General features: G+C 31.8%; 2 pseudogenes; both read right to left on the bottom strand.

Annotated features, from left to right (window-relative positions):
- Positions 1-8,138: 8,138 nt before the first annotated feature.
- Positions 8,139-8,938, bottom strand: LOC149545472 (F-box protein At1g10780-like; annotated as a pseudogene).
- A 5,195-nt stretch (positions 8,939-14,133) lies between these two features.
- On the bottom strand, positions 14,134-14,928 carry LOC149545471 (F-box protein At1g10780-like; annotated as a pseudogene).
- Positions 14,929-19,737: the final 4,809 nt, after the last annotated feature.

The following is a 19,737-nucleotide window of genomic DNA, read 5'->3' as shown; positions in this document are numbered from 1 at the left end:
CCAATCCAAGCTGACGTAACACGTGAAGACAACAAATAAATAAATAAAGATAAACAAAGCTTTGGTCAGCAGACAAGATAGTTGAAAGGTTGAGTGTGAGCCAAACCACATGTGGCAAAAGTATGTAGAAAATTTTATAAATATTCTGACAACATATTAATTGCATTTATATGAGTACCAGCGCTGCATTGCATTTAATGTTTTGGCAGCCTTTTTTTACCTATTTCCAATCTCCAAAAATCTATTTTCTCCCCAGGAAATTAGCAACTAGCCAATCACAATTAAAAATTTTGTGTAGGAAAAATGAATTAAAAAATACTTGGATTTATGACTTTAGTCTTTTGGTACCTAAAGTCTAAAATGAAATGGCAGGGGGGCAAAAGAAAACATTAGTACCCTGCCTTATAAATAAGGCAGGGACTAATAATAAAAATTCAGACTTACGACACAACTTATTGAGATGTGACGCAATATACAGCTGTATCGTACCAGATTCCATGTTTGGCTTCCACGTTTACTCCCGCTGGTCCGTCATTTGGAAGATGTCAAGATGGAATCATAACAAACGACAAGGTACCTTGAAAAAGGATCTCCTTCACGTGCAGTCATGTCATGTTCATAATTATGACCCGCATGAACTACGCCACAAATGCCGTCCAGTCTGGTCCCACACGATCAAATTTTTCATTATTATCACACCGACTTCCACCGCGGGTCATGTAAATCAAATCACTCGATCAATCCCTGTTGTACTATATTCGTTTTGGTAGTACATATAAATAATAAATAAATAATAGAATTTCTTCTCTTCAATAATAAATAAATAATAGAATAGAAAAATGAATTTATCAATTCTCAAATATGAAACATTATCTTATTTTATAAATTTTAACATTTAAAAAATTAAACCAAATTCAAAACTTCAAAAAACTAGTTGATTTCTTTTGGAACAATTATATATATACATATATGTATATATATACATATATACATATATATCTACATATACATATACATATGTATATATGTACATATACATATATACATATATACATATACATATACATATATACATATATGTATATATATAAATATATACATATATATGAACATATATATACATATATGTATATATATACATATATACATATATGTATATATATACATATATACATGTATATGAACATATATATACATGTATATATGTACATATACATTTATACATATACATGTATATATGTACATTTATACACATATATATGTCGTGTACATTCTAATAAATTTTCGTTTATGGTATTTTATTGGTAATTTTCATTTAAGATTTTACTATATTATAGTATTCTACCGTTTAATTTAAAATTATATTAGAAATTTTTTTAAAAATATAGCAATTAATTTAGTAAATGCTAATCTAATTTACAAATTATATATATATATATATATATATATATATATATATATATATATATATATATTACATACATTATTTGACAATATATATATTTTATATTAGTATAATTTTAAAATATATTTATTTATAAAAATATTACATTTATACTCATAATTTTATTTTTTTAATCTCTAAGTCAAAGTAATTTATCAAAAATGACTTCCACCGTGGGTCATGTAAATCAAATCACTCAATCAATCCCTGTTGTACTATATTCGTTTTGGTAGTACATATAAATAATAAATAAATAATAGAATTTCTTCTCTTCAATAATAAATAAATAATAGAATAGCAAAATGAATTTATAAATTCTCAATATTAAACATTATCTTATTTTAAAAATTTAAACATTTAAAAAATTAAACAAATTCAAAACTTCAAAAAACTAGTTGATTTTTTTTGGAACAATTATATATATACATATATGTACATATATACATATATACATATATATGTACATATACATATACATATGTATATATGTACATATACATATATACATATATACATATACATATACATATATACATATATGTATATATATACATATATACATATATATGAACATATATATACATGTATACATTTATACATATACATGTATATATGTACATATATACATGTTTATGTATATATGTATATGTACATATATATACATGTATACATATATGTATATATATACATATATATACATGTATATATAAATAATCATATAATGTTAATGGTTCCTTGGTCTATGGTGAAGCTGAACGACTCACAGAGAGCTAACTAGGGATGAGGTCGAGATTGTGCCCAAGTGATTTTGACAGCATACCGCATTCTTAAATCTTAAAATGGTAGTAGCTTGTAGGTCTAAACCCTCCATCAAGAAAACAAAACTATATAATATACTTAAATAAAACCTTGGTTTTGAGTAATCTTTTTTTCATAAACTCCTCAAATTTAAAATCTTTTATTATTTTAAATTGTTTTTAGAAGTGGTCATTTATAAAAATGAGCAATGGGACATAATGCAACGATTTGTATGGTCATGGGCATACCCAGCCATGTCGAAGGAACTGGCTGCGTGGCCATTGCACACATGCCATAACTGGCTGGGTAGCAGTTGCCACTAATGATTGCTCTATAGACAAAGGTTGTAAAAAATGATTGTCCTATAGATTTTCTTGTTGAGTGATACGAGTTAAATTTGTGTTGTCGAGATGTGATATGCTTTAATGAAGGTCTGTGCACTCTAAGTTTTACTTAAGGGCATAGTTTGGTTGACCATGATCTTGCACATACCCTTCAACTTCTTTACCTTTGATCCCCTAGCTACATATTTAGTGACAATGTCCTTAACAGGTGTGGAGACTGGTTGCAAGTTTCTTTCCTTGCTGATTGTGTTGGATAGCCAAGAAGGACTAGCAGGGCTAACATTACCTAGGCATCTCTAGTGGGAGTCAAGAATCTTGGTTGATCCACCTTAGGAGCCTTGTTGAACTGTACATCTCCATCTGCACCATCTAAGTAATTGAGGCTGTCATTTGAATCCTTCCCTTGAGTTGACATCCTTTCCTTCTAAACCTTGTGTTGCTTAGAGGCCTTGGATTTAGATTGGGATCGGGTCTTAGGAGCCATACTTTGTATATGAGGGGGCATCTTCTTCTGCTTACCTTGAACCAAAACAGTACTTGCAACATGAGATGAAAGTTGAACATCAGATGGAGATGGTTCAAAACAAGAAACCACCCTTGAAGAATGCTCATTGACAATTCCATTGCTATTTTTCTTTAGCCAATCATCTATGTAGGTAAGTATAAATCTAGCTCTTAGGTTGATATCATCTTCCTCATCTTTATTCCAGTCAACTGCCAAAGATTTTGATTCACTAGATTCTTCCTAGCCAGGTTCAATTATATCTGAGCCATCCTCAATCACATCCTTTGTTTTGAACTTCAACTTTAGAGAATTAATTTGCTACAAAGTTACCCTTGAGTGATATTTTCTCAAAACTTCCCCTTCATCCTTACAATCTTGCCATAGATCTTCCAATTGTGGGGTTGCTAGTAGGTGACCTTCAAGACAAAGAATTTGGACTGAAAATCCTTTACTATCAAAGTTCCTCCTACTATGGTAAGAGCCAAAATTGAATCCAAGAAAATTAATTCCAATTATGGAAGCATTAGTCATACTACTACAAATCAATGAACCCAACTTGATAGGAAAAATCGTCTCCCAATCTTCCTACAGTAGATTATCTTTTATAACAGAGAAAAGATGCCTTCATATGTCAGCCAAAAAAAAATAATCTAAAGCATATCATGGTAGTTGTTTAGGTTCTTCTTCAAATCCACCTATCCTCAAGTAAGTGAACTTGGGAAACTGCATGAAGTGACTTTCGTATTGTTGAATTAACCTTTGGGTTCTAGGAGATAACTTGGGCGTTGACACTTTCTTCAAAGACACATAAACATTCTCCATTAACATATCATTAAGTTTCTTGAAATCCTCTAAGACTCTATCCTTTTGCAGTAGAGGAAAATACTTGAAAATCATTATTTCTTCACTCCATACTCCATGAGGAAGAGGGTTACGGTCACAAATATAGGCAATGTAGTAAGTTAAATATGAAACCATATAAAAATCTTCCCAAGATTCCTTGGCACATTTAAGTTGAGTCCTCAACGAACTAGCAACAATCTCTACCCAGTCCATCCATTGTTCGCCCTTCAAGATGATTTCTATACACCTGTACATCCATTCTTCAAAAAGGAATATATCATTCGAACCTTTCACCCTATGCAATAACACCACTAGGTCATGAAAATGGGGTTTTAGGTGATCTTTTCTGACAACTTTAGGTAGCCTAGATCCTCCACCATAATTGGTTTCTATCCGTTTCCTAGCAAGAGTATTACAGAATTAACTAGGGGTTTCTTGATATTCAGCCAAGGATTGAGTAGGGGAGAATGCAACAAAGGTGCCCGTTGGTAAGCAAAGTACAGAAGCAATAGACTCTCTTGAAATTGAGAGTATTGTGTTACCATCTTTAATTACAATAATTTTGCTTCTAACATCATAGTGATCAATACAAACTTTAAGTAGTTTAGGACTCACAAATGCTAGGGGAAAAGCAACAGCCTCAATTAACCCACTGGTTAAGACTTCCATGCACCCATTCATTTTGTTAGCATACTCAAGAAAATTTTCCTGTAAATTCTCTACCTTAACCCCTTCTATGTTTGTATCACTTCTGATTGGCTTTCTACATTCTAAACTTGAAACATTGCCAAAGAAATGCTATATAGACCTCATCCTTAATCAAATTAGCAAGGCTTTGAAGAGATAATGTTCGAAAACATAGAGATTGTAGAACAAAACAAGAATTGCTAAGTTCTCACCTATATTGTGCTAAAGAATAAACAATTTTCTCTTCCTTCCTTAATAGCTTCTTGTCCAAACTTTTAATTCTTCACATTATAAACAAAAAAAGAAGCCGAGCTTATTTGAGAAAGGGAAAGTAATTACGTGCAAAAGTACAATTTCATTATAAGGCATTAATGACAAATCACTCCTTGTTAACATTACAACATTCGTAAACCTTGTGATGTAAACTTTCCATTTAATGATTTCCTTTTCAGGTGTATTGGTAATGATTAACTTTAATGCGACATCCAATCTCCTTTTTGGCTGAAGATTTTCCACCTTTCCCATAATGATGACTTTTCATATTGAGAATAAAAATGTCTTTTCACTCATTATTCTTTGACATGGCCATCAATTGCCTTGCGGGATGATGGTGCATTGTACACCAATATTTAATATTGCTAAGACACCTCTGTTGTTGAACTACTTTGAACTACTTTGAACCGAGGTTCGAAGTGGTTCAAAGTGATTCAAAAGAATGGTTTACTAAGTTGGTGTATATCTCCTACAAGAATAACCATTAGTACCTTTGTTTGAACTCCTTTGAACTAGTTTGAACCTCGATTCAAAGTGGTTCAAGAGAAGAAATAGTGTCTGGGGACGCTAGGGACTTCAAATAATCACTTTGAAAGATGATGAATACGTGAAGCAACAAGGGAAAAACTTCAACAAATGGATGGGAAAAAATTAAAAGGAAAGACGTTTGAAATATGGTGACTCAATGGACCACTAACCATTAAAATAAGAGGCACAAGAAGGAAATAAATCTAATGAAGCTAGCACTTTCAGAAGAGGTCTTTTCAGAAGTTTGAAATGGAAGAAATGGAGTGAAAGTATGTGAAATTTTTAAAGAAAATTAACACTAGCACGCCTAAAATTTTAATTAAACTTTTTTTTTTTTTCTAAATTAAGAGATATCTAATTTAAAACATCTAAAATTTAGAAATATAAATAGTTCATCATAGTAATATTATAGAATTAATTTATTTAAATAATAGAAACAATCATAACAAATAAATGGAAATAAAAAATATAATTTTATGCAAATTTTTTTAATTCATTTTAAATAATTTAATAATAGAAACATCATACAATTACTAATTGAATATATAGATAACAAATATATTTAAAAATAAATAAATTTAGTTACATATTGATAGATACAAACACAATAATATCAATAGATAGAAATAAAAAAATTTTAAAAAAAAAAAAATCAAAATTGATGCATAAGATTTTTTTAATTTGGTTCATTGGCTTTCTAGTAATTAAAAAAATATTTTTGATATCTAAAATACTATTATATCTATTAGATTTTACAATTCACTATTTACCCAAAACCCAAATCAATTTTTTTACATTTAGCAAATCAAAGATATTCATTCTATTTCATTAAAAAAATATACTTTTATACTAAATGTTTAAAGTTATTCTAAATGATAAAACAACATAAACATCATAGAATTACTAATTAAATAAATAGATCACAAATAGATAGAAATGAAAAATTAAAAAATTAAAAAAATCAAAATTGATGCATAAGCTTTTTGTAATTTGGTTCATTTGCTTTCTAGCAATTAAAAAAATATTTTTCGCATCTAAAATACTATTATATCTATTAGATTTCACAATTCACTATTTACCCAAAACCCAAATCATTTTTTTACATTTAGCAAATAAAAAATATTCATTCTATTTCATTAAAAAAAAAAAAATTTATGCTAAATGTTTAAAGTTATTCTAAATGATAAAAAAAATAAACATCATAGAATTACTAATTAAATAAATAGATCACAAATAGATTATAAAAGAATAGAATTTAGTTACTTATTGATAATTAGGAACCCAATAATAGCTGACAAGGATGATAAAGTGGCTAGTTCTTGTTTTAGTTACAAAATTAATTAATTTGAATCATGTTAATGTTTAGTATTATTAATATGATTCATCTCCAATTTTAATATGCATGATAATAAAATGATTGTTGATTTTATTTGAAATGATAGAAAGTTTACATTCATGAATGCTTCCACTGTAGAAAGCCTCTTGACTTCAAAATTCAGGTGATGTTTGGATCATATCTCTCACCATAGAGTTGTACAATATAAAATTATCAAATCTACAAGAAATATTCTCTCATTTAATTAAGTTAAAGGAAAAGAAGAATGAGTTGGTTTCACATTAGAATATTATAGATGATAAATATTCTGTGCAAAGTATTGAAGAATTTGAGAAAATACGCAAAACAAATCCATGAAGCCATCGAATACCTCCATGTAGAAAACTAGTAATAGAGAAGAAAATGACAAGAGGAGGCAAGGTTTTTCTCTTGTTGGTAAATAGATTTATCACTTGAAAATGACTCAATGGATTATATGTGAAAAATTTTCAAAACAGTTGGATAGGCCCTTGATATGTGGCCTTTATATGCATTTAGAGGGGCAACTCTCTTGTATGATATAATTTTGAAAATTTTCAAATAAAGATGAAATCAAAATTTAAAAGATCAATAAAAAGCCATTGATGACGAATGCATCACATGACTTCAGAGCTTTCCTGGGCTAACTTAAATTGCTAATAACAACAATCAAGATCTATGCTTGAGAATTACCACTAGCACAATGTTGATCCAAAGATTCATAAACATCTACACAATACCATGAAAATGCTCATTTCAAACAGAATAATCATTTTTAACAATTTAGATTTTGAAAGAAGAGAACCCAAATAGAAATTTCCTTTATTTTCTTGCACCACAAACTTGTGAGCAATCTTTGATGATAAGGATAAAATTTGTACACACTTTCCAAATATTATCTTATCACCAAAATCTAACTTAAGTCTTCTCTTGTTCAAAAGTCCAAAATGTCCCCTTTATAAAGCCAAAAATGACTCCTTATATAGACATGGAGTTTAATAACTACTCCTTCATGGTTAATAACTACCTCCAAAACATGTGATTTAGGAGAGGTTAATTAACCTTGCTAAAATTAACTAGAGTGATTCTAGAGATAAACATTTTTAAAAGATAGTTGAATGCTTGATCTTGTTGGTAGTCATCAAATCTTCTCCTTTGATCTTGGAAGTTGAAGAAGAATCAAATTTAGCATGATCTTTTGTTCTCAATTTTAACAGTTCACTTTATATGGTCATATCCTTACATAATTCCTTTATGCCTTGATTGTATACTAATATCTCACTTTGGAATTCCCTTTGAACTTTGATGATTTCAATAGCACACTCTACATAGGAATTTGATAAAATAGATCAACATATTCAATCACATTTCCATACTTTGATCAACATTATTTTCTATTGATAGCTTCCATAAGCAAAGATCCCCCCTTAATCATATCCAAGTAGCCCCTTGAACCTCAAAAACTTGAAGTTTAGAAGTAGTTACATTCAAAAAAAATCTCCTATACCATAAAAATAAAGCCTCCATTGTTCTAAATGCTTCAAATCAATGTCCACTACCTTGGCACCAACACAACCAACTAAAGCCAGTTTCTTCAGCAACGAACATGCAAGAAGCATATTATAAAGAGTAGTGTCTTGTGCACAAACACCAACCACTCCCAATACATGAAATTTTCTAAAGGGATTCCAAGTTGGTAAATGTTTCAAGGAGATGCCCCACAACTTAACACATTCCAAATAAGCTGAAGATGCAATATAATCAATCATCCTAGGGCAACTGGGTCCAAGGGTTTTCTCTCCCAAATTGTCCATTCATAGCTCCAAATGCTTCAACAATTTGCTTGTGTGAGACAAATAGGCGAGCAAACTCCTTCTAGAGAAGGGATCGTAAACAATCAGATCTTCAAATGAAGAAGTTGACAAAACCATTTGACTAACAACAACATGAGACTGGTTAATTTTCTCGTCATAGACTGTTTGACAAAAATAAAGACACCGTACATGCGCCATTGCCTCTTTGCATCTTTGACAAACATAGGTGCATATGGAAACATCTCTATCACTCCTAATGGATGAAAACATATACTAAACTATTGCATTAGGAAAAACTTCCACAATCCCAGCCAAAGAAGGATTGTCAATATCCATAGATTGAGCCATTGAAAACCTTATTTTCTTTCTGGCACAATTAAGTAAATAAGTGGTCTCACAATGTAAATTAAAAGTCTTGGGTCCAAAAATTATTGGCCATACACATTTTTACTTTCTCCTCTCACACATATGAAATTTTGATCCATCCAACCCTCTAAATTCCCTTTGAAAGGGTGTTCCCCATGTTTGAATATATAATCAGAATCACCCAATCCAACAGAGTAAAGAAAATCAACTTCATAATCTCAATCAATCCTAAGGTAAAGAGGACACCTCTTGTTGGCTGAAATATTCAAATTGGGTAATTGTAGCTACCATGTCCCAGCCTCTCATTTGTGGGCAAAAATTTTATTTTTTTAAGAACATGCAAGGGAAAGGTGTGAATCATCATGCATGCTCTTCCAATACTTCAAATTATTCCACCATGCTCTCTACATTTTACCTTATTTGTGGCTTTGTTTGCATTGTGCAATAGAGAAGAAATGCGAATAAAAATTGAGGGAGTGTGGTCTCAACTATGCCCAGGTTGTAGGTGGCACCTTCAAACTCACATGGATCACTAAATTTGTTGCCAAAATGTATTAGGAAACTCCTCCAACACATTAATCATGTCATAGGTTGAAAGATGTGTATAAGATATTTTTCAGTTTCTTCGAATCATTTGGAGCTCTTCACCATATGCAAAGCTTATCAAAATTGGATGCCTTCTCTTTGACTCTATAATTTATCCACTGTCTCCACTTTTTGATCTTTTACTTTTATCAACTGAAAAAGGAGGTTAATAACCATCTTGAAAAAATGTGTCATGAAGCTCTAATCTTAACCTTTTTGGATGAGAGGTTAAGGTTAATGGTTTGGAATACATCTTTTCAAAATTTATCTTAACCTCTTTTTGGTGGAGAGGTTACGATTTCAATGTAAAACATGTGTTTTGGACCCTAAACCTTAATCTTTCAAAAGGTTAGTGGTTATGGTTAATGGTTAAAAATATGTGTTTTGGCCCCAAACCCTTAACCTTTTTAAAGGTTAATGGTTAATTATTTGTTTGAAAATATGTATTTTGATGTCTTTCATTAAGCATTGATAATTTGAGACTCAAGAATTAGAATTCAAAAATTCAAAAGGTAGAACGGAGCTAGGAACAAGCGAAAGATATTTGAAGGAAAATATTTCTCAAAAAATCTAAAGAAAAGTGACCATTTTAATACTTAAAATGAGTCATATTCCTAAAATAACCATAACTCAAAAAGTGAGGACTGGGGCAATTTTTATATCTGAGCAACAACTAGTTCTATCTGGGGACAAGGACTGACAAGGATGAAGATCCAGAGAAACTAGAGTAGTGGTTTATTCATTGGGATATAGAGTCATATGAGGGACTACTTTGCAAAGGAGGGAATGAACACCTAAAATAGGACAACTAAAAGGAAGAGTGGGTGCAACAAAACAACACAACAAAGACTCTTATCTAGACTATATACAAGGCAGGTTTCCCTACCTCTAGTGACTCAAGGTATAATCATGTGAATCCATTCACTGGCTGGGGAAAATAAATACCATGGCATGCTAACATGTGGAAACTTTCAGGTTCTTGTAGACTCAAGTATATGTTCTCTCTTAGAATTCCAATTTTGAGATTCCTAACATGCTTTACATCACTTAATAAAGGAATGTATCAAAATAACCATGTCTCATTAAAAGCCTCTAACTTCAAAATAAACTCTTCTTCATGTTTCATGTCATTGATGACTCTATCTTGAAAGAGTTGAAGGATAAGGCTCTCAAATTTTTGAATGCATTTATGATACTTTTCTCCACTTGACAAGCCTTCTACTTGGAATTCTAGTGATTGGTCATCATGAATTATTGAACTTATTTTTGACACCAGACACTTTTTCTTTTTTGCAAGGATGATTGTGTTTTTATTCTCTATGAAAATATTCCAATATTAATGCACATAATTGTCACATTGGATCATCCCATGATGCATTTCTTCCTCTTCTCCGATTAGATCACTCAAAGGAGAAACAATAATCTTTTTCATTTTGGTGCGCACATCCTCTAATGAGTCTATCTAATCAAGAGAATGGATTATCAGTTGATATTGATGTAAGGGAAATTATTTTAAAAGAGCATCATCATCTATGTCTTCATCTTCATATTCATCAATCATTAGATCACAACACATTTCTTCAAGGCTAAGTACTTCTCTAGTGCGAGATGCCATTACAATTTTTTCTTCATTGTAGTCTCGACTTGTGAACTTGAATACTTAAAATTTCAGGTTTCATGCATGAGGAAGAGTGGTAAATTTATGTGTCATCTTCTTTTACTTGAAGCCTGCCTTTAATTCCCATTTGAATCGTAACTATTATTGAATTTTCATTAATGTTTTCACAAACTTGGTTCATTGATTATTCTTGATAACCATCTTCACAAAATGGGAAAGCTTCATATTCCACTTGCATGTAACCTTGAAAAGAATTGCTTGACAATTCATCATCTTTCTCTTGAAAATGATCTCTTACTCTTGTGATGATCATACCACTTTTTGAAAACTCCTCAACATTCTCAAAAGTAAGGACATCAATATCAAGAGTTAATGAAGATCTCTACAAGATTTCACTTGATGTTATTTCTTCATCAATGGTAATGGTAGAAGATTGTGAAAAATATTCTAAAGAATTGACTTCAGCAATAGAGTTCTCATCATTAATGCTTAAGGGTGAATTAATAGGAAGGTCTTCTCTATAGAGAAAATCATTGTCTAAAGCATTGAGGCACCAAGTAGGAATAAATGCAATATGAAATTCACCATGAGCATAGTTCCTCAAGAAAAATTTGATATTTGTTTTTCTTTCTCATTGGGATTGATATGATTGAATACATTCTCCTAGGTATTGAAATCTTCATAATGATGCCTTGATACATTAGCAAATCTATCTTTTCCTATACATGTCATTTCTCCACCATCTCTTTCATTAGACATAAGATCCCCATCTTCTTTCATGCATGGAGATTTATATGAGTCCTTTCTAACATTTGGATTTGGAGATATTCTGCTACCAAGAAAATAATTCTTGCATGGATATTCTTTCTTAAGTTCTACCAGTGTTTGAATTAAAGAAGGATGTACTTTGGTAGGATCCGGGTGTGCATTGCAATAGAAGCTTTTTAAAAACTCAAGATGATTGGGATCAATGGAAGTATTATTTTAATGAACAATAGGTGTAGGCATTGGGACACCTTTTGCACCACCATTATCCATCCTCGATTCACATGAATCATTTCTCTGATCAAGTTCTTCCTTATGCTCACATGTGGAACTTCTTTCTGAAAATGTTTTTGGTCCATGAGAGAAAAACTATTTATCTTTACCATCTTCTTCATATATCTTTTTCAAAGTTTGGAGCAAAGAGGGGTGTATCTTTTCTGGATCTAGTTTTTGGCCACCATAGAAAATCTTCAAGAAGCTACATTTCTTAGGATCAATGAAAATCTAATTTTGTTGAGAAACAGGTGAATGAGAGACATTCCCATTATTCTTCAATGCTAATTTAAATGAAAGGAATTTTGCAAAGAGACCTTTATCTTTATATGTTGAACCTTTTTCAAATAAATAATCATGATCATGAGAAATAAATCCATAATCTTTTCCATCATCTTTTTCAATCTTTTGAAAAATTTACAGCAAGGGTGAACCATTCTAGGATCTAGCCTCCTGTTTCCATAGAAATCCTTCAAGAAATCTACCTGTAGAGGCTCATTAGGAATCTATTTCTTTTGGTATGAAAAGTATTCCTCATCATTGTCACTCTCACTATCATGTTCAACTTTTCCCTTGTACCAAACCATGATTATGAATTGCCACCTTCAAATAGAGTCATCGATATTCAATCTTTAAAATAGAGTCACCAACCTTCATTCAAGGGAAGGTATATTTTATCAACCATGTTACTAGTTATTTTTCACTTGATCTTGGATGTGACCAAGATTTTTCCTATTTCTTCTTGGAATAGTAACTATTCTTTCAATCACCACAATGTTTTGACCAATAGGAGCTATTCGCAAGATTTCCTCGAATTCTTCTTATTCTTCTTCTAGAATTTGATTTACTTGACAATATTTCTATGCACTTCATCTACACCTCTAGGATAGAGTGTTCAAATCTGAAATACTATATTTTGGTGTGTCTTGGAAACCAAGATTTGGCTAGAGAATTGGAAACACATTCTCATGCGACAATACCATGTTGTTTCATCATAGGTGACTAATTAATCTTTCTTGTCTTGATCCCCAATTAAGTCACCAAAAATCTATTGGTAAATAGATTTGTCACTTGAAAATGGCCCAATGCAATGTATGTGACAAATTGTTCACAATAGTTGGATAGGCCCTTGATATGTGACCTTCTCCTATGTTTAGTGGGGCAGCTCCCTCATATGATATAATTTTGAAGTTTTTCAAATAAAGATGAAATCAAAATTCAAAATTTCAATATAAATCCATTGATGACAAATACACCACACAAATTCAAAAATTTTCTAGACTAACTTAAACTACTAATAACAACAATCAAGATCTACACTTGATAATTACCACTAGCACAATCTTGACCCAAAGATTCATAAACATCTGCACACAATACCATGAAAATGCTCTCTTCAAAGAGAGTCAACATTTTTAAAAAATTATATTTTGAAAGAATAGAACCCAAATAAAACTTTCATTTATTTTCTTGCACAAAGAACCTAAGAGGAATTTTTTATTACAAGGATAAAATTTGTACACACTTTCCAAATATGATCTTATCACCAAAATCTAACCTTAGTCTTCTCCTATTCAAAGTCCTAAATTTCCCCTTTACAAAGTCAAAAATGACTCCTTATATATACATGGAGGTAAAGAACTACTCCTTCATGATTAATAACTACCTCTAGAATATATGATTTAGAAGAGGTTAATTAACCTTGCTGGTAGCCATTAGATCTTCTCCTTTGTTCTTGGAAGTTGAAGAAGAATCAAATTTAGAATAATCTTTTGTTCTCAATTTTAACATTTCACTTTATATGGTTGTATCCTTACATAATTCCTTGATGCCTTAATTTTATATTGATATCTCACTTTGGCATTCCCTCTAAAATTTGATGATTTCCATGGCACACTCTACGTAGGAATCTGATAAAATAGATCAACATATTCAATCACATTTGCCCACTTTTATCAACATTATTTGCTATTGATAGCTATCATAAGTAATGACCCTCCCCACCAATCATATCCAAGCAACCCCTTGAACCTCAAAAACTTGAAGTTTAGAAGCAATTATGTCCACTACCTTGAACCTCAAAAACTCGAAGCTTGCACTATTCTAAAAGCTTCAAATAAATGTCCACTACCTTGGCACCATCACAAACAAGTAAAGCTAGATTCTTTAGTATTAGACATGTAAGAAGTGTATTATAAAGAGTAGTGTCCTATTCACAAACACAAACTGCTCCAATGTATAAAGTTTTCTAAAGGGATTCCAAGTTAGTAGTTGTTTGAATGAGACACCCCACAACTTAAGAATTTTAAAATAAGGTGAAGATGCAATGTAATCAAGTGTGCTAGGGAAAGTGGGTCCAAGGGTTTTCTCTTCCAAATTGTCCATCTGGAGGTCCAAATGATTCAACAATTTTCTTGTGTGAGACAATCAAGTGCACAAAGTCTTTCTAGAGAAGGGACAATAAACAATCAACTCTTCCAATGAAGATGTTGACAAAACCATTTGGCTCACAACAACATCAGTGAATAATTTTCTTTTCACAAACTATTCAAGGAAAATATAGACTCCGTACATCTGCCATTGCCTCTCTGGATCTTTGACAAATATAGGTGCATATGGAAACATTTCTAGAATTCCTAATGGATGACAACATATACTAAACTATTGCATCAGACAAAACTTCCACAATCCTAGCCAAAGAAGGATCATCAATATCCATAGATTGAGTCATTGAAAATCTTTTTTTCCTTTTGGTAGAATTAAGTAAATAAGTGGTCTCATATTGTAAATCAAAAGTCCTAGGTCCAACAATTATTAGCTATACACATTTCTACTTTCTTTTCTCACACATGAAAGTTTAATTCACCCACCAATCTAAATTCCCTTTGAAAGGATGTTCCCCATGTTTGGCTATAAAATAAAAATCCCCCAATCCAACATAGAATAAAGAAAATCAACCTCCTAATGTCAATGAATCCTAAGAAAAAGGGGACACCTATTTCTGGCTGAAATGTTCAAATCAGGTGAGCATAGCTATTTTGTCCCTATCTCGCATTTGTGGGAAAATTTTTTTTTTTATGAATGCATGAGGGAAAGGTGTGAATCATCATGCATGATCTTCCAAGACTTCAAATTATTCCACCAAGCTCTCTACCTTTTACCTTATCTGTGGTTATCTTTGCATTGCACAATAGAGAAAAAATGCAAATAAAAATTGAGGGAGCGTGGTCTCAACTATGCTCGAGCTAGAGGTGGTACATTCAAACTCACATGGATCACTAAATTTTTTGTCAAAATATGTTAACAATCTCCTCCAACACGTTAATTATGCTGTAGGTTTAAAGATGTGTTATGAGATACTTTTCAATTTCTTTGAATAATTTGGAGCTCTTCACCATATATGAAGCTTGTCAAAGTTGGATGCCTTCTCTTTGACGCTATAATTTACCATTGTCTCCACTTCTCAGTTTTTTAATTTTATTAGCTAAAAATGGAGGTTAATAACCATATTGAAAATGCATGTTTTGAACCTCTAATCTTAAACTTTTTGGATGAGAGGTTAAGGTTAATGGTTTGGAATACAGGTTTCAGAAATTTATCTTAACCTCTTTTAGATGGTTAAGATTTCAAATTGAAACATGTGTTTTGGATCCTGAACTAAGCTTAACCTTTTCAAAGGTTAATGGTTGAGAATATGTGTTTTGGCCATTGAACCTTAACCTTTTTAAAGGTTATGGTTAATGATTTGATTGAAAATATGTATTTGGTGTCTTTCATTAACCATTGATAATTTGAGACTCATGAATAGGAATTCAAAAATTCAAAAGGTGGAATGGAGCTGTGAACAAGCCAAAGATTTTTGAAGGGTGAAATTTCTCAAAAACTCTGAGGGAAAGTGACCAATTTAATGCCTAAAATGAGGCATATTTTGAAAATAACCATAGCTCAAAAAGGCAAGGATTGGAGCAATTTTTATATTTGGGCAACAACTCTAAAAATATGAAAATTATATTCTTAGATTAAAAAATATGTAAATTATTACAAAAGATCAATCCTTATAGAAGGAGATCAAAACCTGAAAGGGTAACCTAAAAAGTTACAAAGGTAACCTAAAAGCTAAAAGTTATTTAATAATTAATTATTAATTATTAAATAGCAAAATGTAAATAAAGAAAATATCTTAAGAAGGGTGAAAAGGTAATTTAACTAATGAAATTAAATTAAACTTTTTCTCTAACACCCCCTTAAGATAAGCAACAATGTAATTAAAAACAAGCATAAAAAGCAAGGAAATTACAATGCAATGCCAATCACAACGAAATCTCTATGAAACAAAGAAATAGAGAAAATCAGGTGGGAAAAGCTCTACTCCAAAAAGAGATAGCTAAAAACTTAGTGAAGGACTACAGAAGCCTCCCACTAGAGGATTGTTCCAGAAAATAGGAACAAAGAGAAATCATGAAGAAAACCACTGAAGCATATAGAGGCTACAAAGCTTTGTCAAAATTAATTACTGATATGAAGAACATCTGCTAAAATAGAACCTGACCAAGTAGAGAAGACTGTAATTTGCATCGAATTAGGAGGCACATAAAGGAAAACAACTGAACTCAAACATATAGATGGCATGAAACATCAAAGTCTGAAGAGTTGATCAATCAAATATGGAAGGTTGCAACCAAAGTAGGAATGAAAAGAAGAGTGTCTATATGGTAAATGATCCATCTCACCAAAATACATAGGTACCCAACCATTGCATCCACTTAGTACATAGGAACAAAAACTAAATATGTAGCTCACTCCATCAAACTAGGGATGCATGAGAAACAATAGAAGAATTGCCCCTAATGTAGACAAGGGTGATGTGATAGGCAACTAGAAAAGTGGTCCAAAAAAATTGCAAGTTAAGGAAACACAATCAAGATGCATAAAAGAGTACATATGTGTGTATTGAGGTAATCAATCTCAGACACATCATGAGGCTAATGTCTCATAAGGGAAGCTCATTAGACAAAGGAAGATGGCAAGAAAAGGCAACACATCATCCTCTATGGCACTTTAATCATGAGTAGTGTATGTAAAATAAGGCACAAGATGTGGGTAATCCCAAGAATACAATAATCTACATCATCAGATGATACTGCCTAAATCAGAAGGCAAAATAAGGAAAAACTACTGAAACAAAAATACAACTGCCATATGACACTTTATCTTAGTGCATTTAAAAATGTATACAAATAATATTAGCAATGATAAAAAAAGGGCAAAGAGTTGTTACAACATATAGTACAACTAAAAGAAGAAATCCCATGCCACAAAAATGATCCCTAGACCTAACAAACCCAAGATATCCACCATAGTACAATAAAGAGAAAACCATAATAGAAAGATCTTAGAGTAGAATCTAGAAGATAAACTAGATTTTGAGAAAGAGTACTGAATAAGCTTTCCCAAAATATAGCATTTTTGAAAAATAGATTTGGGATACTCAAGATAAACCCTCCAAAGTGAAAAGAAAAACACCCAAATTTGACTCCCTAAATAGGCAAGAAAAATGCATCAAAATTTAAAAATTCCTACACCATTTTCTCTGTCTCAGAACTAGCTTTTCAATGTTTCTTTTGAATATAAAAAATACCTTTGTATGCTCAAGATACGGCCAAAAAACCAATAGCTAATCTAAAAAGGGACCTGAAGGGCATGTAGGGGCTATGATGTAATATTGACATCATGTTGACATCAGTATTTCACTATATAAAAATTGAGGGCTATGTTACCGTTGTAGGAAAAAAAGACTGCCACATGGTAGTGGGCCCAAAAAAGATGACATGGAAATTAACATGTGGTAGGTGCTAACATGGAACCTAACACATGGTAGGTGTTGGTGATACCACATGGGTGAGGATGTAGAAGGGCCAAAGGGAAGCATATCTGTTGGTGGTGTAGCAATGGTTGTTATAGGGATGGCTCGATAGTGGAGGTCCAAATGGTGTGGTGGTCCTAATGGTGACACTATGGAGATCCTAACAACAACACAATCTTATTCGGCGATGGCAGTAGAAAAATATATCTAAAGGTAGTGGCGGAAATAGATGGCTTGGATAAATCACTTGGGTCTGAGAAAGGCTATACCAACACAAAGAAACTTTGAAATCTTGGAAGGCACCTTTGTGGTGCCAGAAAGCACTGCTTGGTGTTGGAAAAGGGGGTTGTGGGCCAAAAAATGGCCTAAAGCCTTTTTTTAATTTTGTTTTTAAATCACCTTGGAGTGCATGAAGGAAGGCATATGGCATTTTGGGAAAAAAAAAATTTGCCTCCTAGATCAATGTTGTCCAAAATGGACAAACTTTATATGGAAACAAGCATTTTGATGTCTTTTGGATCAATCTGTGATGTCTGTTTGGCCTCATACTTCTCCAAAAATTAGTGACCCATTATTTTCTCAATAAATAACTTAAAAATTGTAGATCTCATGTATTGAATCCCCATTCTCCTATTTCTCCAAATACTAAACAAGATACAACAAATTTGGCTCTAATGCCATGAAAGATTTGTGAAAATATGAAAAACAAGTCCACAAAGCCCTCGAATACACGCATGTAGAAAGCCATTCATAGAAAACAAAAAGATAAGAAGAGGCAAAGGATTTATTTGAAAATGTGGAAATTATATTCTTAGATAAAGAAAAGATGTAGATTATTACAAAAGATCATTCCTTATAAAAGGAGATCAAAACCTGAAAGTGCAACCTAAAAAGTTATTGTTGGAATAACAATAGGAAAAGTAAACTTCTTGCGAGGGGGGGGAGGGTGATGAATCAATGCTTCAAAATTTAATGCATAAAATATTTACCACACATCCATCTCACATATTCAATAAGTAAACTGAAATACCATGTAAAGCATGTAAACAAGTAACCATTCACACATATGACACTAGATATAATTACCCAAAAAACCTCCAATGAGAAGGTAAAACTGGGATGGGGATGACACCCACAAGTCTTCACTGCTATAGTAATAAATTGTATCCAATGAAGGTTACAATGTTTGCTCATCAAACATGATCTACCCTATGAAAAGTATGCCCTATTAAAGGCTTACAAAGATGGTTAGGTCTTATCCTGTTAAAGGATTTCAACACCCTATTAGAAGTGTATCTTGTTAAAGGACTTCAAGTCACAATTAAGTAAGCACCTTATTAGAGGATTTCAATATAGCCTATTAGGACTACTGTGTTAAGAGATTTAACTAATTCACCTAGTAAAATGTCTCAACATTGATCTTGTGATTAACACTCTATTGCTTGATGATAGATCACCTCTATCCTACTCTGTACTTGATCCTTCTTGATCATATGTATCTTTGATGTTCACTATTTCCTTCCTTTGTTCTCCTTAATTGATTTTGTAATACAATTTAGATCACAATACCTTGGTCATCATGAATGTCTTGATTTTCTTTTGGCATACAAAACTCTCCTTGATCTCTTTTTCTTTGTCCTCCTTAAGAAGACTTAGGTGACTTAGGGTTAGGTATGA

Source organism: Cupressus sempervirens, chromosome 7, assembly GCF_028749045.1.
Source record: "Cupressus sempervirens isolate cs-2001-9-10 chromosome 7, ASM2874904v1, whole genome shotgun sequence".
Lineage (NCBI taxonomy): Eukaryota > Viridiplantae > Streptophyta > Pinopsida > Cupressales > Cupressaceae > Cupressus > Cupressus sempervirens.
This window is presented reverse-complemented; position numbering and strand designations above follow the sequence as displayed.